General features: G+C 56.1%; 1 long non-coding RNA gene across 1 annotated transcript in view; it reads left to right on the top strand.

The window, feature by feature from the left end:
• The window catches only part of LOC141147470 (uncharacterized), a 33221-nt gene extending 13782 nt beyond the window's left edge, over positions 1 to 19439 (top strand). The window contains exons 2-3 of the long non-coding RNA XR_012245053.1: positions 12587 to 12835; positions 19292 to 19439. This is a non-coding gene — a long non-coding RNA (uncharacterized lncRNA). The remainder of the gene's footprint in view (positions 1 to 12586; positions 12836 to 19291) is intronic.
• Positions 19440 to 21662: the final 2223 nt, after the last annotated feature.

The following is a 21662-nucleotide window of genomic DNA, read 5'->3' as shown; positions in this document are numbered from 1 at the left end:
GTGTGTGATAGAGAGAGAGACTGCTGTGTGTGTGTGTGATAGAGAGAGAGACTGCTGTGTGTGATGGGGGGAGAGAGAGACTGCTGTGTGTGATGGGGGGAGAGAGAGACTGCTGTGTGTGATGGGGGAGAGAGAGAGAGAGACTGCTGTGTGTGTGCGATGGGGGAGAGAGAGAGAGACTGCTGTGTGTGTGTGATGGGGGGGAGAGAGAGAGAGACTGCTGTGTGTGTGTGTGATGGGGGGGGGGAGAGAGAGAGACTGCTGTGTGTGTGTGTGATGGGGGGGAGAGAGACTGCTGTGTGTGTGATGGGGGAGAGAGAGAGACTGCTGTGTGTGAGAGAGAGAGAGAGAGACTGCTGTGTGTGTGATAGAGAGAGAGACTGCTGTGTGTGTGTGTGTGTGATGGGGGAGAGAGAGAGAGAGAGAGAAAGAGAGAGACTGCTGTGTGTGTGTGTGTGATGGGGGGAGAGAGAGACTGCTGTGTGTGTGATGGGGGAGAGAGAGAGACTGCTGTGTGTGTGATGGGGGAGAGAGAGAGACTGCTGTGTGTGTGATGAGAGAGAGAGACTGCTGTGTGTGTGATGGGGGGAGAGAGAGAGAGACTGCTGTGTGTGTGATGGGTTGAGAGAGAGAGAGACTGCTGTGTGTGATGGGGGAGAGAGAGAGAGAGACTGCTGTGTGTGTGATGGGGAGAGAGAGAGAGAGACTGCGACTGCTGTGTGTGTGATGGGGGAGAGAGAGAGAGACTGCTGTGTGTGTGATGGGGGGAGAGAGAGAGAGACTGCTGTGTGTGTGTGTGTGTGTGATGGGGGGAGAGAGAGAGAGACTGCTGTGTGTGATAGAGGAGAGAGAGAGAGAGAGACTGCTGTGTGTGTGATGGGGGGAGAGAGAGAGAGACTGCTGTGTTTGTGTGTGATGGGGGGAGAGAGAGAGAGACTGCTGTGTGTGATAGAGGAGAGAGAGAGAGAGAGAGACTGCTGTGTGTGTGATAGAGAGAGAGAGACTGCTGTGTGTGTGATAGAGAGAGAGAGACTGCTGTGTGTGTGTTAGAGAGAGACTGCTGTGTGTGTGATAGAGAGAGAGACTGCTCTGTGTGTGTGGGGGAGAGAGAGAGACTGCTCTGTGTGTGATGGGGGAGAGAGAGAGAGACTGCTGTGTGTGTGATGGGGGAGAGAGAGAGAGACTGCTGTGTGTGTGATGGGAGAGAGAGAGAGAGAGAGACTGCTGTGTGTGTGATGGGGGGAGAGAGAGAGACTGCTGTGTGTGTGATAGAGAGAGAGAGACTGCTGTGTGTGTGATGGGAGAGAGAGAGAGCGAGACTGCTGTGTGTGTGCGATGGGGGAGAGAGAGAGAGACTGCTGTGTGTGTGTGATGGGGGGAGAGAGACTGCTGTGTGTGTGTGTGTGATGGGGGGAGAGAGAGACTGCTGTGTGTGTGATGGGGGGAGAGAGAGACTGCTGTGTGTGTGATGGGGGGGAGAGAGAGAGACTGCTGTGTGTGTGATGGGGGGAGAGAGAGAGACTGCTGTGTGTGTGTGATGAGAGAGAGACTGCTGTGTGTGTGTGATGAGAGAGAGACTGCTGTGTGTGTGTGATAGAGAGAGAGACTGCTGTGTGTGATGGGGGAGAGAGAGAGACTACTGTGTGATGGGGGGAGAGAGAGACTGCTGTGTGTGTGGGGGAGAGAGAGAGAGAGAGAGAGAGACTGCTGTGTGTGCGATAGGAGAGAGAGAGACTGCTGTGTGTGTGATGGGGGGAGAGAGAGAGACTGCTGTGTGTGATGGGAGGAGAGAGAGAGAGACTGCTGTGTGTGCGATAGGAGAGAGAGAGACTGCTGTGTGTGATGGGGGGAGAGAGAGAGACTGCTGTGTGTGATGGGGGGAGAGAGAGAGGGAGACTGCTGTGTGTGCGATAGGAGAGAGAGAGACTGCTGTGTGTGATGGGGTGGAGAGAGAGAGACTGCTGTGTGTGTGATAGAGGAGAGAGAGACTGCTGTGTGTGATGGGAGGAGAGAGAGAGGGAGACTGCTGTGTGTGCGATAGGAGAGAGAGAGACTGCTGTGTGTGATGGGGGGGTGAGAGAGACTGCTGTGTGTGATGGGGGGAGAGAGAGAGAGAGAGAGAGAGAGACAGAGAGACTGCTGTGTGTGTGATGGGGGAGAGAGAGAGACTGCTGTGTGTGTGATGGGGGAGAGAGAGAGACTGCTGTGTGTGTGATAGAGAGAGAGAGACTGCTGTGTGTGTGATGGGGGAGAGAGAGAGACTGCTGTGTGTGTGTGTGATGGGGGAGAGAGAGAGAGAGAGACTGCTGTGTGTGTGATGGGGGAGAGAGAGAGACTGCTGTGTGTGTGTGATGGGGGGGGGGGAGAGAGAGAGAGAGAGAGACTGCTGTGTGTGTGTGATGGGGGGAGAGAGACTGCTGTGTGTGTGATGGGGGGAGAGAGAGACTGCTGTGTGTGTGATGGGGAGAGAGAGAGAGACTGCTGTGTGTGTGATGGGGAGAGAGGGAGACTGCTGTGTGTGTGATGGGGAGAGAGAGAGGGAGACTGCTGTGTGTGATGGGGGGAGAGAGAGAGACTGCTGTGTGTGTGATAGGAGAGAGAGAGACTGCTGTGTGTGATGGGGGGGAGAGAGAGACTGCTGTGTGTGTGGTGGGGGGGAGAGAGAGACTGCTGTGTGTGTGGTGGGGGGGGAGAGAGAGACTGATGTGTGTGATGGGGGAGAGAGAGAGAGAGAGACTGCTGTGTGTGATGGGGGAGAGAGAGAGACTGCTGTGTGTGATGGGGGAGAGAGAGAGAGACTGCTGTGTGTGATGGGGGAGAGAGAGAGAGACTGCTGTGTGTGATGGGGGGAGAGAGAGAGACTGCTGTGTGTGATGGGGGGGGAGAGAGAGACTGCTGTGTGTGATGGGGGGGGAGAGAGAGACTGCTGTGTGTGATGGGGGGGGAGAGAGAGACTGCTGTGTGTGTGATGGGGGGGAGAGAGAGACTGCTGTGTGTGTGATGGGGGAGAGAGAGAGAGACTGCTGTGTGTGTGATGGGGGAGAGAGAGAGAGACTGCTGTGTGTGTGATGGGGGAGAGAGAGAGAGACTGCTGTGTGTGTGATGGGGGAGAGAGAGAGAGAGACTGCTGTGTGTGTGATGGGGGAGAGAGAGAGACTGCTGTGTGTGTGATGGGGGAGAGAGAGAGAGACTGCTGTGTGTGTGATGGGGGAGAGAGAGAGAGACTGCTGTGTGTGATGGGGGGGAGAGAGAGACTGCTGTGTGTGTGTGGTGGGGGGGAGAGAGAGACTGATGTGTGTGATGGGGGGGAGAGAGAGAGAGAGAGAGACTGCTGTGTGTGATGGGGGAGAGAGAGAGACTGCTGTGTGTGATGGGGGGAGAGAGAGAGAGACTGCTGTGTGTGATGGGGGGGGGAGAGAGAGAGAGACTGCTGTGTGTGATGGGGGGAGAGAGAGAGAGACTGCTGTGTGTGATGGGGGGGGGGGAGAGAGAGACTGCTGTGTGTGTGATTTGGGAGAGAGAGAGACTGCTGTGTGTGTGATGGGGGAGAGAGAGAGAGACTGCTGTGTGTGTGATGGGGGAGAGAGAGAGAGACTGCTGTGTGTGTGATGGGGGAGAGAGAGAGAGACTGCTGTGTGTGTGATGGGGGGAGAGAGAGAGAGAGAGACTGCTGTGTGTGTGATAGAGAGAGAGAGACTGCTGTGTGTGTGATGGGAGAGAGAGAGAGAGAGAGACTGCTGTGTGTGTGCGATGGGGGAGAGAGAGACTGCTGTGTGTGTGTGATGGGGGAGAGAGAGAGAGACTGCTGTGTGTGTGTGTGATGGGGGGGGGGAGAGAGAGAGACTGCTGTGTGTGTGTGATGGGGGGGAGAGAGAGAGACTGCTGTGTGTGTGTGATGGGGGGAGAGAGACTGCTGTGTGTGTGATGGGGGAGAGAGAGAGACTGCTGTGTGTGTGTGTGTGTGTGAGAGAGAGAAAGAGAGACTGCTGTGTGTGTGTGTGATGGGGGAGAGAGAGAGACTGCTGTGTGTGTGATGGGGGGAGAGAGAGACTGCTGTGTGTGTGATGGGGGAGAGAGAGAGACTGCTGTGTGTGTGATGAGAGAGAGAGACTGCTGTGTGTGTGTGATGGGGGGAGAGAGAGAGAGACTGCTGTGTGTGTGATGGGGGGAGAGAGAGAGAGACTGCTGTGTGTGATGGGGGAGAGAGAGAGACTGCTGTGTGTGTGATGGGGAGAGAGAGAGAGAGACTGCGACTGCTGTGTGTGTGATGGGGGAGAGAGAGAGAGACTGCTGTGTGTGTGATGGGGGGAGAGAGAGAGAGACTGCTGTGTGTGTGTGTGTGATGGGGGGGAGAGAGAGAGAGACTGCTGTGTGTGATAGAGGAGAGAGAGAGAGAGAGACTGCTGTGTGTGTGATGGGGGGAGAGAGAGAGAGACTGCTGTGTTTGTGTGTGTGATGGGGGAGAGAGAGAGAGAGACTGCTGTGTGTGATAGAGGAGAGAGAGAGAGAGACTGCTGTGTGTGTGATAGAGAGAGAGAGACTGCTGTGTGTGTGATAGAGAGAGAGACTGCTGTGTGTGTGTTAGAGAGAGAGAGACTGCTGTGTGTGTGATAGAGAGAGAGACTGCTCTGTGTGTGTGTGGGGGAGAGAGAGAGACTGCTCTGTGTGATGGGGGAGAGAGAGAGAGACTGCTGTGTGTGTGATGGGGGAGAGAGAGAGAGACTGCTGTGTGTGTGATGGGGGAGAGAGAGAGAGAGACTGCTGTGTGTGTGATGGGGGGAGAGAGAGAGAGAGACTGCTGTGTGTGTGATAGAGAGAGAGAGACTGCTGTGTGTGTGATGGGAGAGAGAGAGAGAGAGAGAGAGAGACTGCTGTGTGTGTGCGATGGGGGAGAGAGAGAGAGACTGCTGTGTGTGTGTGATGGGGGAGAGAGAGAGAGACTGCTGTGTGTGTGTGTGATGGGGGGGGGGGGAGAGAGAGACTGCTGTGTGTGTGTGATGGGGGGGAGAGAGAGAGACTGCTGTGTGTGTGTGATGGGGGGAGAGAGACTGCTGTGTGTGTGTGTGATGGGGGGAGAGAGAGACTGCTGTGTGTGTGATGGGGGGAGAGAGAGACTGCTGTGTGTGTGATGGGGGGGGAGAGAGAGAGACTGCTGTGTGTGTGATGGGGGGGGAGAGAGAGAGACTGCTGTGTGTGTGTGATGAGAGAGAGAGAGAGACTGCTGTGTGTGTGTGATAGAGAGAGAGACTGCTGTGTGTGTGTGTGATAGAGAGAGAGACTGCTGTGTGTGATGGGGGGAGAGAGAGACTGCTGTGTGTGATGGGGGGAGAGAGAGACTGCTGTGTGTGATGGGGGAGAGAGAGAGAGAGACTGCTGTGTGTGTGCGATGGGGGAGAGAGAGAGAGACTGCTGTGTGTGTGTGATGGGGGGGAGAGAGAGAGAGACTGCTGTGTGTGTGATGGGGGGGGGGGGAGAGAGAGAGACTGCTGTGTGTGTGTGATGGGGGGGAGAGAGAGAGACTGCTGTGTGTGTGTGTGTGATGGGGGGGAGAGAGACTGCTGTGTGTGTGATGGGGGAGAGAGAGAGACTGCTGTGTGTGTGTGTGTGTGTGTGAGAGAGAGAGAGAGAGACTGCTGTGTGTGTGATAGAGAGAGAGACTGCTGTGTGTGTGTGTGTGATGGGGGAGAGAGAGAGAGAGAGAGAGAGAGACTGCTGTGTGTGTGTGTGTGATGGGGGGAGAGAGAGACTGCTGTGTGTGTGATGGGGGAGAGAGAGAGACTGCTGTGTGTGTGATGGGGGAGAGAGAGAGACTGCTGTGTGTGTGATGAGAGAGAGAGACTGCTGTGTGTGTGATGGGGGGAGAGAGAGAGAGACTGCTGTGTGTGTGATGGGTTGAGAGAGAGAGAGACTGCTGTGTGTGATGGGGGAGAGAGAGAGAGAGACTGCTGTGTGTGTGATGGGGAGAGAGAGAGAGAGAGAGAGAGAGACTGCGACTGCTGTGTGTGTGATGGGGGAGAGAGAGAGAGACTGCTGTGTGTGTGATGGGGGGAGAGAGAGAGAGACTGCTGTGTGTGTGTGTGTGTGTGATGGGGGGGAGAGAGAGAGAGACTGCTGTGTGTGATAGAGGAGAGAGAGAGAGAGAGACTGCTGTGTGTGTGATGGGGGGAGAGAGAGAGAGACTGCTGTGTTTGTGTGTGATGGGGGGAGAGAGAGAGAGACTGCTGTGTGTGATAGAGGAGAGAGAGAGAGAGAGACTGCTGTGTGTGTGATAGAGAGAGAGAGACTGCTGTGTGTGTGATAGAGAGAGAGAGACTGCTGTGTGTGTGTTAGAGAGAGACTGCTGTGTGTGTGATAGAGAGAGAGACTGCTCTGTGTGTGTGGGGGAGAGAGAGAGACTGCTCTGTGTGTGATGGGGGAGAGAGAGAGAGACTGCTGTGTGTGTGATGGGGGAGAGAGAGAGAGACTGCTGTGTGTGTGATGGGAGAGAGAGAGAGAGAGAGACTGCTGTGTGTGTGATGGGGGGAGAGAGAGAGACTGCTGTGTGTGTGATAGAGAGAGAGAGACTGCTGTGTGTGTGATGGGAGAGAGAGAGAGCGAGACTGCTGTGTGTGTGCGATGGGGGAGAGAGAGAGAGACTGCTGTGTGTGTGTGATGGGGGAGAGAGAGAGAGACTGCTGTGTGTGTGTGTGATGGGGGGGGGGGGGAGAGAGAGAGACTGCTGTGTGTGTGTGATGGGGGGGGAGAGAGAGAGACTGCTGTGTGTGTGTGATGGGGGGAGAGAGACTGCTGTGTGTGTGTGTGTGATGGGGGGAGAGAGAGACTGCTGTGTGTGTGATGGGGGGAGAGAGAGACTGCTGTGTGTGTGATGGGGGGGAGAGAGAGAGACTGCTGTGTGTGTGATGGGGGGAGAGAGAGAGACTGCTGTGTGTGTGTGATGAGAGAGAGACTGCTGTGTGTGTGTGATGAGAGAGAGACTGCTGTGTGTGTGTGATAGAGAGAGAGACTGCTGTGTGTGATGGGGGAGAGAGAGAGACTACTGTGTGATGGGGGGAGAGAGAGACTGCTGTGTGTGTGGGGGAGAGAGAGAGAGAGAGAGAGACTGCTGTGTGTGCGATAGGAGAGAGAGAGACTGCTGTGTGTGTGATGGGGGGAGAGAGAGAGACTGCTGTGTGTGATGGGAGGAGAGAGAGAGAGACTGCTGTGTGTGCGATAGGAGAGAGAGAGACTGCTGTGTGTGATGGGGGGAGAGAGAGAGACTGCTGTGTGTGATGGGGGGAGAGAGAGAGGGAGACTGCTGTGTGTGCGATAGGAGAGAGAGAGACTGCTGTGTGTGATGGGGTGGAGAGAGAGAGACTGCTGTGTGTGTGATAGAGGAGAGAGAGACTGCTGTGTGTGATGGGAGGAGAGAGAGAGGGAGACTGCTGTGTGTGATGGGGGGGTGAGAGAGACTGCTGTGTGTGATGGGGGGAGAGAGAGAGAGAGAGAGAGAGAGAGAGAGAGAGACAGAGAGACTGCTGTGTGTGTGATGGGGGAGAGAGAGAGACTGCTGTGTGTGTGATGGGGGAGAGAGAGAGACTGCTGTGTGTGTGATAGAGAGAGAGAGACTGCTGTGTGTGTGATGGGGGAGAGAGAGAGACTGCTGTGTGTGTGTGTGATGGGGGAGAGAGAGAGAGAGAGACTGCTGTGTGTGTGATGGGGGAGAGAGAGAGACTGCTGTGTGTGTGTGATGGGGGGGGGGAGAGAGAGAGAGAGAGAGAGAGACTGCTGTGTGTGTGATGGGGGGAGAGAGAGACTGCTGTGTGTGTGATGGGGGGAGAGAGAGACTGCTGTGTGTGTGATGGGGAGAGAGAGAGAGACTGCTGTGTGTGTGATGGGGAGAGAGGGAGACTGCTGTGTGTGTGATGGGGAGAGAGAGAGGGAGACTGCTGTGTGTGATGGGGGGAGAGAGAGAGACTGCTGTGTGTGTGATAGGAGAGAGAGAGACTGCTGTGTGTGATGGGGGGGAGAGAGAGACTGCTGTGTGTGTGGTGGGGGGGAGAGAGAGACTGATGTGTGTGATGGGGGAGAGAGAGAGAGAGAGACTGCTGTGTGTGATGGGGGAGAGAGAGAGACTGCTGTGTGTGATGGGGGAGAGAGAGAGAGACTGCTGTGTGTGATGGGGGAGAGAGAGAGAGAGACTGCTGTGTGTGATGGGGGAGAGAGAGAGAGACTGCTGTGTGTGATGGGGGGAGAGAGAGAGACTGCTGTGTGTGATGGGGGGGGAGAGAGAGACTGCTGTGTGTGTGATGGGGGGGAGAGAGAGACTGCTGTGTGTGTGATGGGGGGAGAGAGAGACTGCTGTGTGTGTGATGGGGGAGAGAGAGAGAGACTGCTGTGTGTGTGATGGGGGAGAGAGAGAGAGACTGCTGTGTGTGTGATGGGGGAGAGAGAGAGAGACTGCTGTGTGTGTGATGGGGGAGAGAGAGAGACTGCTGTGTGTGTGATGGGGGAGAGAGAGAGCGACTGCTGTGTGTGTGATGGGGGAGAGAGAGAGAGACTGCTGTGTGTGATGGGGGGGAGAGAGAGACTGCTGTGTGTGTGTGGTGGGGGGGAGAGAGAGACTGATGTGTGTGATGGGGGGGAGAGAGAGAGAGAGAGAGACTGCTGTGTGTGATGGGGGAGAGAGAGAGACTGCTGTGTGTGATGGGGGGAGAGAGAGAGAGACTGCTGTGTGTGATGGGGGGGGAGAGAGAGAGAGACTGCTGTGTGTGATGGGGGGAGAGAGAGAGACTGCTGTGTGTGATGGGGGGGGGAGAGAGAGACTGCTGTGTGTGTGATGGGGGAGAGAGAGAGAGACTGCTGTGTGTGTGATGGGGGAGAGAGAGAGAGACTGCTGTGTGTGTGATGGGGGAGAGAGAGAGACTGCTGTGTGTGTGATGGGGGAGAGAGAGAGAGACTGCTGTGTGTGTGATGGGGGAGAGAGAGAGAGAGACTGCTGTGTGTGATGGGGGGAGAGAGAGACTTCTGTGTGTGATGGGGAGAGAGAGAGAGAGAGAGAGACTGCTGTGTGTGATGGGGAGAGAGAGAGAGAGAGAGACTGCTGTGTGTGATGGGGAGAGAGAGAGAGAGAGAGACTGCTGTGTGTGATGGGGGGAGAGAGAGAGAGAGACTGCTGTGTGTGATGGGGGGAGAGAGACTGCTGTGTTATGGGGGGAGAGAGAGAGACTGCTGTGTGATGGGGGGGAGAGAGAGAGACTGCTGTGTGATGGGGGGGAGAGAGAGAGACTGCTGTGTGATGGGGGGGAGAGAGAGAGACTGCTGTGTGTGATGGGGGGGTGAGAGAGAGACTGCTTTGTGTGTGATGGGGGAGAGAGAGAGACTGCTGTGTGATGGGGGGGAGAGAGAGACTGCTGTGTGTGTGATGGGGGAGAGAGAGAGAGAGAGAGAGAGACTGCTGTGTGTGATGGGGGGAGAGAGAGACTTCTGTGTGTGATGGGGAGAGAGAGAGAGAGAGAGAGACTGCTGTGTGTGATAGAGAGAGAGAGAGAGAGAGAGAGAGACTGCTGTGTGTGATGGGGGGAGAGAGAGAGAGAGAGACTGCTGTGTGTGATGGGGGGAGAGAGAGAGACTGCTGTGTGATGGGGGGGAGAGAGAGAGACTGCTGTGTGATGGGGGGGAGAGAGAGACTGCTGTGTGATGGGGGGGAGAGAGAGAGACTGCTGTGTGTGATGGGGGGGTGAGAGAGAGACTGCTTTGTGTGTGATGGGGGAGAGAGAGAGACTGCTGTGTGATGGGGGGGGGAGAGAGAGACTGCTGTGTGTGTGATGGGGGAGAGAGAGAGACTGCTGTGTGTGATGGGGGGGAGAGAGAGAGACTGCTGTGTGTGATGGGGGGAGAGAGAGAGAGACTGCTGTGTGTGATGGGGGGAGAGAGAGAGAGAGACTGCTGTGTGTGATGGGGGGGAGAGAGAGAGACTGCTGTGTGTGATGGGGGGGAGAGAGAGAGACTGCTGTGTGTGATGGGGGGAGAGAGAGAGAGAGACTGCTGTGTGTGTGATAGAGAGAGAGAGAGACTGCTGTGTGTGTGTGATGGGGGGGGGGGGGAGAGACTGCCTTGTGATAGGACAGTTGGGGTGTAGACGCACCTCGGGGGCGGGGTCATAACAATTATGTGCACATTTATTAGTCAAGTTGTATTTTTGGGGTCAGTACAGTGATCTCAGGAATCCAAAATGGTAATCAACCTGAATATGGAAAGAAAAAAAGTGAGGATTTGGCTTTTTTGAATATTGATGTGTTTGGAATCATTGGGGGGATTATTAGTCGCCCTTTTTTTGTTTATCTTGTAAAAAACCCGCAGAGGTGATCAAATCCCACCAAAAGAAATCTCTATTTGTGGGAAATAAAGGACATCAATATTATTTGGGTACAGTGTCACACGATTGCGCAATTGTCAGTCAAAGTAGCAGTGCCGTATAGCAAAAAATGGCCTGGTCATGAGGGGTAAATCTTCCGGAGCGGCTAATATAATGTTTTTTGCCTTCTAATTCTGCACACCTTGATATAAGGTGTTGTCTCAGGCCACACCCTCCCTCATTACACGTCACCTGATCTGCTTCTGTCCAATCAGCATTCACGTTTTATCCAGCTTGGAGTCGGACAATACAGATAGAAATGATGATTGTGGTAAAGATCCTGACTTGTCCAATCATTGTACACCGTGTGTGTGTCTGTATGTGTATATATATATATATATATATAATGTGTCTGTCTGTGATGTTTGTTTTGATCTCTGATTTGTGTTTTTGTTATTTTGTTTCTTTTTCTGATTATTTTGATGAAACAAGAAAAAGAAACACTTTCCAATCCTTCCCTGAAAATGTTTCCTTTTCTTTCTAGCGAAGTTTCTTTTCCTCTGGAGCTATAAAACTCTGATGATCGATTTGCATGACATCGTTGTGTTCATCCTGTATATAGTGTGTGCAGTCAGCCCTGCTCCCTGTATACAGTGCCAGGAAAAAGTATTCACACCCCTTGAAATTTCCCACATTTTGTTACAACCAAAAACGTAAATGTATTTTATTGGGATTTTATGTGATAGACCAACAAAGTGTCACATAATTGTGAAGTGGAAGGAAAATGTTACAAATAAATGTGAAAAGTGTGGAGGGGCATTTGTATTCAGCCCCCTTTACTCTGATACCCCTAACTCAAATCTAGAGGAACCAATTGCCTTCAGAAGTCACCTAATTAGTAAATAGAGCCCACCTGTGTGTCATTTTAATCTCAGTATAAATACAGCTGTTCTGTGAAGCCCTCAGAGGTTTGTTAGAGAACCTTAGTGAACAAACAGCATCATGAAGGCCAAGGAACACACCAGACAGGTCAGGGATAAAGTTGTAGAGAAGTATAAAGCAGGGTTAGGTTATAAAAAAATCTCCCAAGCTTTGAACATCTCACGGAGCTCTGTTCAATCCATCATCGGAAAATGGAAAGAGTATGGCACAACTGCAAACCTACCAAGACATGGCCGTCCACCTAAACTGACCGGCCAGGCAAGGAGAACATTCATCAGAGAAGAGCCAAGAGGTCCATGGTAACTCTGGAGGAGCTGCAGAGATCCACAGCTCAGGTGGGAGAATCTGTCCACAGGACAACTATTAGTCGTGTTCTCCACAAATCTGCCCTTTATGGAAGAGTGACAAGAAGAAAGACATTGGTGAAAGAAAGTCATAAGAAGTCCTGTTTGTAGTTTGTGAGAAGCCATGTGGAGGACACAGCAAACATGTGGAAGAAGGTGATCTGGTCACATGAGACCAAAATTCTACTTTATGGCCTAAATGCAAAACGCTGTGTGGGGAAACTAACACTGCACATCACCCTGAACACACCATCCCCACCGTGAGACATGGTGGTGGCAGCATCATGTGGTGGGGATGGTTTTCTTCAGCAGGGACAGGGAAGCTGGTCAGAGTTGATGGGAAGATGGATGGAGACAAATACAGGACAATCTTAGAAGAAAACCTGTTAGAGTCTACAAAAGACTTGAGACTGGGGCGGAGGTTCACCTTCCAGCAGGACAACGACCCGAAACATCCAGCCAGAGCTACAATGGAATGGTTTAGATCAAAGCATATTCATGTGTTAGAATGGCCCAGTCACAGTCCAGACCTAAATCCCATTGAGAATCTGTGGCAAGACTTGAAAATTGCTGTTCACAGACGTTCTCCATCCAATCTGACAGAGCTTGAGATATTTTACAAAGAAGAATGGGCAGAAATGTCCTCTCTAGATGTGCAAAGCTGGTAGAGACATCCCCAAAAATACTTGTAGAGAAAGGGGGTTCTACAAAGTATTGACTCCGGGGGGCGCCATACAAATGCCCCCCCCCCACACACTTTTCACATATTTATTTGTATCATTTATCATTTTCCTTCCACTTCACAATTATGTGACACTTTGTGTTGGTCTATCACATAAAATCCCAATAAAATACATTTATGTTTTTGGTTGTAACAAAATGTGGGAAATTTCAGGGGGTATGAATACTTTTTCCAGGCACGGTGTAGTGTGCACAGTCAGCAGTCTTCTCTCTCTGTTTTGTACAGGAATCTCCGGGAATCATTCACTTCCTTCCTCTCCTCTGAGATCAGCGCGGCGGAGGGGCGGTCAGCACTGAACTCCCGGAGAGCGATGCGGGGGATGGGGATGACACGGGGAGGAAAGTGACCGGGGACGAGGGACGCGATTCGTGGTGACGTCACATGGAAGGCTGACAAAACCTGCGACAGACGCATTCAAGATGGCTGCCAAGGACTATGACCATCTCTTCAAACTGCTTCTGATTGGAGACTCTGGTAAGTGCAGCGAGAACAGTCCGAGGTGTGTTCCCCCTTTACAAACACCGGGGACCCCTGTGCAGGACTCCAGGACCCCTCACATGGGGACCCAACATCTCTGCGAGTTCAGGATTTCCTGTCCTGAGGAAACTCTGATCTGCTGTCACCAACCGCCTGGAAATGCCACTCGCCTGGCTTCATGGACAGAACGTTATCAACTGCTGAAAGTGGGATCAATCAGTACCCCACACTGCCAGACCCCACACAGCCTGGGGCCCCTAACTATTGTTCCTTGCAGCCCGGGGCCCCTCACAACTCTTCCTTGCAGCCTGGGGCCCCTCACAACTCTTCCTTGCAGCCTTTGAACCCCTAACTATTGTTCCTTGCAGCCTGGGACCCCTAACTATTGTTCCTTGCAGCCTGGGACCCCTAACTATTGTTCCTTGCAGCCTGGGACCCCTAACTATTGTTCCTTGCAGCCTTTGAACCCCTAACTATTGTTCCTTGCTGCCTGGGACCCCTAACTATTGTTCTTTGCAGCCTGGGACCCCTAACTATTGTTCCTTGCAGCCTGGGACCCCTAACTATTGTTCCTTGCAGCCTGGGACCCCTAACTATTGTTCCTTGCAGCCTGGGACCCCTAACTATTGTTCCTTGCAGCCTGGGACCCCTAACTATTGTTCCTTGCAGCCTGGGACCCCTAACTATTGTTCCTTGCAGCCTGGGACCCCTAACTATTGTTCCTTGCAGCCTGGGACCCCTAACTATTGTTCCTTGCAGCCTGGGACCCCTAACTATTGTTCCTTGCAGCCTGGGACCCCTAACTATTGTTCCTTGCAGCCTGGGACCCCTAACTATTGTTCCTTGCAGCCTGGGACCCCTAACTATTGTTCCTTGCAGCCTGGGACCCCTAACTATTGTTCTTTGAAGCCTGGGACCCCTAACTATTGTTCTTTGCAGCCTGGGACCCCTAACTATTGTTCTTTGCAGCCTGGGACCCATAACTATTGTTCTTTGCAGCCTGGGACCCCTAACTATTGTTCCTTGCAGCCTGGGACCCCTCACTATTGTTCCTTGCAGCCTGAGACCCCTAACTATTGTTCTTTGCAGCCTGGGACCCCTCACTATTGTTCTTTGCAGCCTGGGACCCCTAACTATTGTTCCTTGCAGCCCGGGGCCCCTCACAACTCTTCCTTGCAGCCTGGGGCCCCTCACTATTGTTCCTTGCAGCCTGAGACCCCTAACTATTGTTCTTTGCAGCCTGGGACCCCTCACTATTGTTCTTTGCAGCCTGGGACCCCTAACTATTGTTCCTTGCAGCCTGGGACCCCTAACTATTGTTCCTTGCAGCCCTGGACCCCTAACTATTGTTCCTTGCAGCCCTGGACCCCTAACTATTGTTCCTTGCAGCCTGGGACCCCTAACTATTGTTCTTTGCAGCCTGGGACCCCTAACTATTGTTCCTTGCAGCCTGGGACCCCTAACTATTGTTCTTTGCAGCCTGGGACCCCTCACTATTGTTCTTTGCAGCCTGGGACCCCTAACTATTGTTCCTTGCAGCCTGGGACCCCTAACTATTGTTCCTTGCAGCCCTGGACCCCTAACTATTGTTCCTTGCAGCCTGGGACCCCTAACTATTGTTCTTTGCAGCCTGGGACCCCTAACTATTGTTCCTTGCAGCCTGGGACCCCTAACTATTGTTCTTTGCAGCCTGGGACCCCTCACTATTGTTCTTTGCAGCCTGGGACCCCTAACTATTGTTCTTTGCAGCCTGGGGCCCCTCACTATTGTTCCTTGCAGCCTGGGGCCCCTCACTATTGTTCCTTGCAGCCTGGGACCCCTCATTATTGTTCCTTGCAGCCTGGGACCCCTCACTATTGTTCTTTGCAGCCTGGGACCCCTCAATATTGTTCTTTGCAGCCCGGGGCCCCTAACTATAGTTCCTTGCAGCCTGGGGCCCATAACTATTGTTCCTTGCAGCCTGGGACCCCTCACTATTGTTCCTTGCAGCCTGGGACCCCTCACTATTGTTCCTTGCAGCCTGGGACCCCTCAATATTGTTCCTTGCAGCCTGGGACCCCTAACTATTGTTCTTTGCAGCCTGGGACCCCTAACTATTGTTCTTTGCAGCCTGGGACCCCTAACTATTGTTCCTTGCAGCCCTGGACCCCTAACTATTGTTCCTTGCAGCCCTGGACCCCTAACTATTGTTCCTTGCAGCCCTGGACCCCTAACTATTGTTCCTTGCAGCCTGGGACCCCTAACTATTGTTCTTTGCAGCCCTGGACCCCTCACTATTGTTCTTTGCACCCTGGGACCCCTAACTATTGTTCTTTGCACCCTGGGACCCCTAACTATTGTTCTTTGCAGCCTGGGACCCCTCACTATTGTTCTTTGCACCCTGGGACCCCTAACTATTGTTCTTTGCAGCCTGGGACCCCTCACTATTGTTCCTTGCAGCCTGGGACCCCTCACTATTGTTCCTTGCAGCCTGGGACCCCTCACTATTGTTCCTTGCAGCCTGGGACCCCTCACTATTGTTCCTTGCAGCCTGGGGCCCCTCACTATTGTTCCTTGCAGCCTGGGACCCCTCACTATTGTTCCTTGCAGCCTGGGACCCATCACTATTGTTCCTTGCAGCCTGGGGCCCCTCACTATTGTTCCTTGCAGCCTGGGGCCCCTCACTATTGTTCTTTGCAGCCTGGGACCCCTCACTATTGTTCCTTGCAGCCTGGGGCCCCTAACTATTGTTCTTTGCAGCCTGGGACCCCTAACTATTGTTCTTTGCAGCCTGGGACCCCTAACTATTGTTCCTTGCAGCCTGGGGCCCCTAACTATTGTTCCTTGCAGCCTGGGACCCCTAACTATTGTTCCTTGCAGCCTGGGACCCCTCACTATTGTTCCTTGCAGCCTGGGGCCCCTAACTATAGTTCCTTGCAGCCTGGGGTCCCTTGACAGCCAAGCTTTGCAGCCCAGGACCCCCTGATATTCATGTATTGCAGTCCTAGACCTCCTCTTGACAGGTGCACATAGCCTCCTCCTGGGACCCCTTGACAATTGTGCTTTGCAGTCCTGGGTCCCCTCGACCTGCCGGGCTTTGTGCCCCCTCGAACCTGCCGGGCTTTGTGCCCCCTCGAACCTGCCGGGCTTTGTGCCCCCTCGAACCTGCCGGGCTTTGCGGCCCCTTGACCTGCCGGGCTTTGCGGCCCCTTGACCTGCCGGGCTTTGCGGCCCCTTGACCTGCCGGGCTTTGCGGCCCCTTGACCTGCCGGGCTTTGCGGCCCCTTGACCTGCCGGGCTTTGCGGCCCCTTGACCTGCCGGGCTTTGCGGCCCCTTGACCTGCCGGGCTTTGCGGCCCCCTCGACCTGCCGGGCTTTGCGGCCCCCTCGACCTGCCGGGCTTTGCGGCCCCTCGACCTGCCGGGCTTTGCGGCCCCTCGACCTGCCGGGCTTTGCGGCCCCCTCGAACCTGCCGGGCTTTGCGGCCCCCTCGAACCTGCCGGGCTTTGCGGCCCCCTCGAACCTGCTGGGCTTTGCGGCCCCCTCGACCTGCCGGGCTTTGCGCCCCCTCGACCTGCCGGGCTTTGCGCCCCCTCGACCTGCCGGGCTTTGCGCCCCCTCGACCTGCCGGGCTTTGCGCCCCCTCGACCTGCCGGGCTTTGCGGCCCCCTCGAACCTGCCGGGCTTTGCGGCCCCCTCGAACCTGCCGGGCTTTGCGGCCCCCTCGAACCTGCCGGGCTTTGCGGCCCCCTCGAACCTGCCGGACTTTGCGGCCCCCTCGAACCTGCCGGGCTTTGCGGCCCCCTCGAACCTGCCGGGCTTTGCGGCCCCTCCAAAAGTGACTTCACAGCCCCGGGCCCCTCGACAGCCGCCCTTAACTTGGATTTCACAACGCTAGGTAAAGAAATGGTGCTGGTAGAGGCTCCGCCCCCTTGGCGGCAGCAGATGTTGACGATGACGTCATAGAGAGGTCACCTGGGGTCATGTATGGGCGGCACAGTGAGGACTTCCTCTCTGATCTCAGGGAACGTCTCTTCCTGGATTGGTCTGGAATTTCCTTTTTTCGGCTGATCGCTCCGCCGTCAATGAGGCCCCTCCCCTTCCTGACTCGGCTTTTTCTGGAACTTTTTGTTTACAAGTTGAAATCCGTTTTTTTTTCTGCTAGAAAATGACTTGGAACCTCCAAACATTATAATTTTTATCAGACGCCCCAGGGAATAAAATGGCGGTCATTGCAATATTTTACGTCACGCGGTATTTGCGCAGCGGTCATTCAAATGCAGTTTTTTTTTTGGGGAACAAAAATGTTAAAAAAGAATAATTTCAGGCCTAAGGATTACATAAACCCCCCACAACATGACAGCAGACACCCTGGAGACTTCTTATGTCACACAATGTCACAAAGGTCCAGGAAATGCAACATTTCAGTACAAAGCAAATGAATGGGAATCTTGGGGCCCCTCCTGACTATGGGGCAGGACAGCTACAGACCCCGCTGCACCTGTTTGGGATGGGAGGTAGAGGAACTCGGGGTGCTGGTTGTCCCCCCACCTCACTAGAGTTGTGCTGATTGGGGGGGCCACACAGCCCCAACAGGTGTCCACAATGTTAAGTGTAAGTCTGCGTCTTCTCTGTTGTAGGAGCCCAATCAGTTTATGTAGGGACATTACAGGCATGCGGCCCCCTTCGGTCCCCTTCAGTCCCTCTGTGCGGCCCCCTTCGGCCCCTCTGTGCGGCCCCCTTCGGCCCCTCTGTGCGGCCCCCTTCGGCCCCTCTGTGCGGCCCCCTTCGGCCCCTCTGTGCGGCCCCCTTCGGCCCCTCTGTGCGGTCCCCTTCGGCCCCTCTGTGCGGCCCCCTTCGGCCCCTCTGTGCGGCCCCCTTCGGCCCCTCTGTGCGGCCCCCTTCGGCCCCTCTGTGCGGCCCCCTTCGGCCTCTCCTGTGCGGCCCCCTTCGGCCTCTCCTGTGCGGTCCCCTTCGGCCCTTTCTGTGCGGTCCCCTTCGGCCCCTCTGTGCGGTCCCCTTCGGCCCCTCTGTGCGGTCCCCTTCGGCCCCTCTGTGCGGTCCCCTTCGGCCCCTCTGTGCGGTCCCCTTCGGCCCCTCTGTGCGGTCCCCTTCGGCCCCTCTGTGCGGTCCCCTTCGGCCCCTCTGTGCGGTCCCCTTCGGCCCCTCTGTGCGGTCCCCTTCGGCCCCTCTGTGCGGCCCCCTTCGGCCCCTCTGTGCGGCCCCCTTCGGCCTCTCCTGTGCGGCCCCCTTCGGCCTCTCCTGTGCGGCCCCCTTCGGCCTCTCCTGTGCGGCCCCCTTCGGCCCCTTCTGTGCGGTCCCCTTCGGCCCCTCTGTGCGGCCCCCTTCGGCCCCTCTGTGCGGCCCCCTTCAGCCTCTCCTGTGCGGCCCCCTTCGGCCCCTTCTGTGCGGTCCCCTTCGGCCCCTTCTGTGCGGTCCCCTTCGGCCCCTTCTGTGCGGTCCCCTTCGGCCCCTTCTGTGCGGTCCCCTTCGGCCCCTTCTGTGCGGTCCCCTTCGGCCCCTTCTGTGCGGCCCCCTTCGGCCCCTCTGTGCGGCCCCCTTCGGCCCCTCTGTGCGGCCCCCTTCGGCCCCCTTCGGCCCCTCTGTGCGGCCCCCTTCGACCCCTCTGTGCGGCCCCCTTCGGCCTCTCCTGTGCGGCCCCCTTTGGCCCCTCTGTGCGGCCCCCTTTGGCCCCTCTGTGCGGCCCCCTTTGGCCCCTCCTGTGCGGCCCCCTTCGGCCCCTCCTGTGCGGCCCCCTTCGGCCCCTCCTGTGCGGTCCCCTTCGGCCCCTCCTGTGGGGTCCCCTTCGGCCCCTCCTGTGCGGTCCCCTTCGGCCCCTCCTGTGCGGTCCCCTTCGGCCCCCTCCTGTGCGGTCCCCTTCGGCCCCTCCTGTGCGGTCCCCTTCGGCCCCTCCTGTGCGGATGGATACCCCACATGTCAAACCTTCAATTTTGTGTGCGCCCGAGAAATGGCGACAAACTTCAGTACCCGATAATATCCATAAGTGACGCTTTAAAAGCCCCCTACAGGTCATCAGTTCAGTGTTAGGAGGAGGTGATAGATATCGCTCTCACTCCGGAGTGCGTTTTTCATATGTAGTCGCCCCCCCCCCCGACACAAGTGCTTGTGTTCATACATATATGTAGGGGGGGGTCTTTAAAAAATTGGGGGGGGGGGGATTTAATGTGCATTGGTGTAACTTTCATTTTTTTACAATTTAAATTTTTTTTTTTTTAAATCATCTCTTATGGTAATCATGTGATGATTATTAGGTGACAGGTCCTCTAGGGGGGTCCCTACATTGTGTAATAGGGGGGTCTCTGCACAGATTGGAGGACATTGTTATGTGGGGGGATGGAAAGCTGCAGTAACTTTACATAAGGAATGAAAAAATGTGATGTTTAGAGTTTTATCCAATGAGGAGATTCCATCCTGAGCTCTGGATAATGATTGGTCCTCTGTTCTCCCTCCTAGGTGTGGGGAAGAGCAGTCTGCTACTGAGGTTCTCCGACAATTCCTTCTCAGGTCAGAAAAAAAGCTGCAGTTTCCCTTTTTTTTTTTTTTTTTTTTTTTTCCCCATTTTCTTCATTTTCTTCCTTATCCCCCCCCATCCTGCTCACTCCAGCCCTCCGGCTTGTCCCCCCCCTGCGCTCTCTCCCTCTCTCTGGCCTGTCCCCCCCCCTGCGCTCTCTCCCTCTCTCTGGCCTGTCCCCCCCCTGCGCTCTCTCCCTCTCTCTGGCTTGTCCCCCCTGCGCTCTCTCCCTCTCTCTGGCTTGTCCCCCCCTGTGCTCTCTCCCTCTCTCTGGCCTGTCCCCCCCCTGCGCTCTCTCCCTCTCTCTGGCTTGTCCCCCCTGCGCTCTCTCCCTCTCTCTGGCTTGTCCCCCCCTCTGCGCTCTCTCCCTCTCTCTGGCTTGTCCCCCCTGCGCTCTCTCCCTCTCTCTGGCTTGTCCCCCCTGCGCTCTCTCCTCTCTCTGGCTTGTCCCCCCCCTCTGCGCTCTCTCCCTCTCTCTGGCTTGTCCCCCCCTGCGCTCTCTCCCTCTCTCTGGCTTGTCCCCCCCCTGCGCTCTCTCCCTCTCTCTGGCTTGTCCCCCCCCTGCGCTCTCTCCCTCTCTCTGGCTTGTCCCCCCCTGCGCTCTCTCCCTCTCTCTGGCTTGTCCCCCCCTGCGCTCTCTCCCTCTCTCTAGCTTGTCCCCCCCCCCTGCGCTCTCTCCCTCTCTCTGGCTTGTCCCCCCCCTGCGCTCTCTCCCTCTCTCTGGCTTGTCCCCCCCTCTGCGCTCTCTCCCTCTCTCTGGCTTGTCCCCCCCTCTGCGCTCTCTCCCTCTCTCTGGCTTGTCCCCCCCTCTGCGCTCTCTCCCTCTCTCTGGCTTGTCCCCCCCCTCTGCGCTCTCTCCCTCTTTCTGGCTTGTCCCCCCCCTCTGCGCTCTCTCCCTCTCTCTCTGGCTTGTCCCCCCCTCTGCGCTCTCTCCCTCTCTCTGGCTTGTCCCCCCCCCTCTGCGCTCTCTCCCTCTCTCTGGCTTGTCCCCCCCCTCTGCGCTCTCTCCCTCTCTCTGGCTTGTCCCCCCCTCTGCGCTCTCTCCCTCTCTCTGGCCTGTCCCCCCCTCTGCGCTCTCTCCCTCTCTCTGGCTTGTCCCCCCCCTGCGCACTCTCCCTCTCTCTGGCCTGTCCCCCCCCCTGCGCTCTCTCCCTCTCTCTGGCTTGTCCCCCCTCTCTGCGCTCTCTCCCTCTTTCTGGCTTGTCCCCCCCCTCTGCGCTCTCTCCCTCTCTCTCTGGCCTGTCCCCCCCTCTGCGCTCTCTCCCTCTCTCTGTCCTATCCCCTCTTGGTCTCTCCCTCTCTCTGGCTTGTCCCCCCCTCTGCGCTCTCTCCCTCTCTCTGGCTTGTCCCCCCCCTCTGCGCTCTCTCCCTCTCTCTGGCCTGTCCCCCCCCTGCGCTCTCTCCCTCTCTCTGGCTTGTCCCCCCTCTCTGCGCTCTCTCCCTCTTTCTGGCTTGTCCCCCCCTCTGCGCTCTCTCCCTCTCTCTCTGGCCTGTCCCCCCCTCTGCGCTCTCTCCCTCTCTCTGTCCTATCCCCTCTTGGTCTCTCCCTCTCTCTGGCTTGTCCCCCCCTCTGCGCTCTCTCCTCTCTCTCTGGCTTGTCCCCCCCCCTCTGCGCTCTCTCCTCTCTCTGGCCTGTCCCCCCCTGCGCTCTCTCCCTCTCTCTGGCTTGTCCCCCCTCTCTGCGCTCTCTCCCTCTTTCTGGCTTGTCCCCCCCTCTGCGCTCTCTCCCTCTCTCTCTGGCCTGTCCCCCCCTCTGCGCTCTCTCCCTCTCTCTGTCCTAGTCCCCTCTTGGTCTCTCCCTCTCTCTGGCTTGTCCCTCTCTCTGGCTTGTCCCCCCCCTCTGCGCTCTCCCTCTCTCTGGCTTGTCCCCCCCCTGCGCTCTCTCCCTCTCTCTGGCTTGTCCCCCCTCTGCGCTCTCTCCCTCTCTCTGGCTTGTCCCCCCCTCTGCGCTCTCTCCCTCTCTCTGGCTTGTCCCCCCCCTCTGCGCTCTCTCCCTCTCTCTGGCCTTGTCCCCCCCCTCTGCGCTCTCTCCCTCTCTCTGGCTTGTCCCCCCCTCTGCGCTCTCTCCCTCTCTCTGGCTTGTCCCCCCCCCTCTGCGCTCTCTCCCTCTCTCTGGCTTGTCCCCCCCTCTGCGCTCTCTCCCTCTCTCTGGCTTGTCCCCCCCCTCTGCGGCGTCTCTCCCTCTCTCTGGCTTGTCCCCCCCCTCTGCGCTCTCTCCCTCTCTCTGGCCTTGTCCCCCCCTCTGCGCTCTCTCCCTCTCTCTGGCTTGTCCCCCCTCTCCTCGCTCCCTCTCTCTGGCCTGTCCCCCCCCTG

The sequence above is a fragment of the Aquarana catesbeiana genome, linkage group LG06, assembly GCF_042186555.1.
Source record: "Aquarana catesbeiana isolate 2022-GZ linkage group LG06, ASM4218655v1, whole genome shotgun sequence".
NCBI lineage: Eukaryota > Metazoa > Chordata > Amphibia > Anura > Ranidae > Aquarana > Aquarana catesbeiana.
The sequence above is the reverse complement of the archived record's forward strand: the minus strand, read 5'-3'. Positions and strand labels throughout refer to the sequence as shown.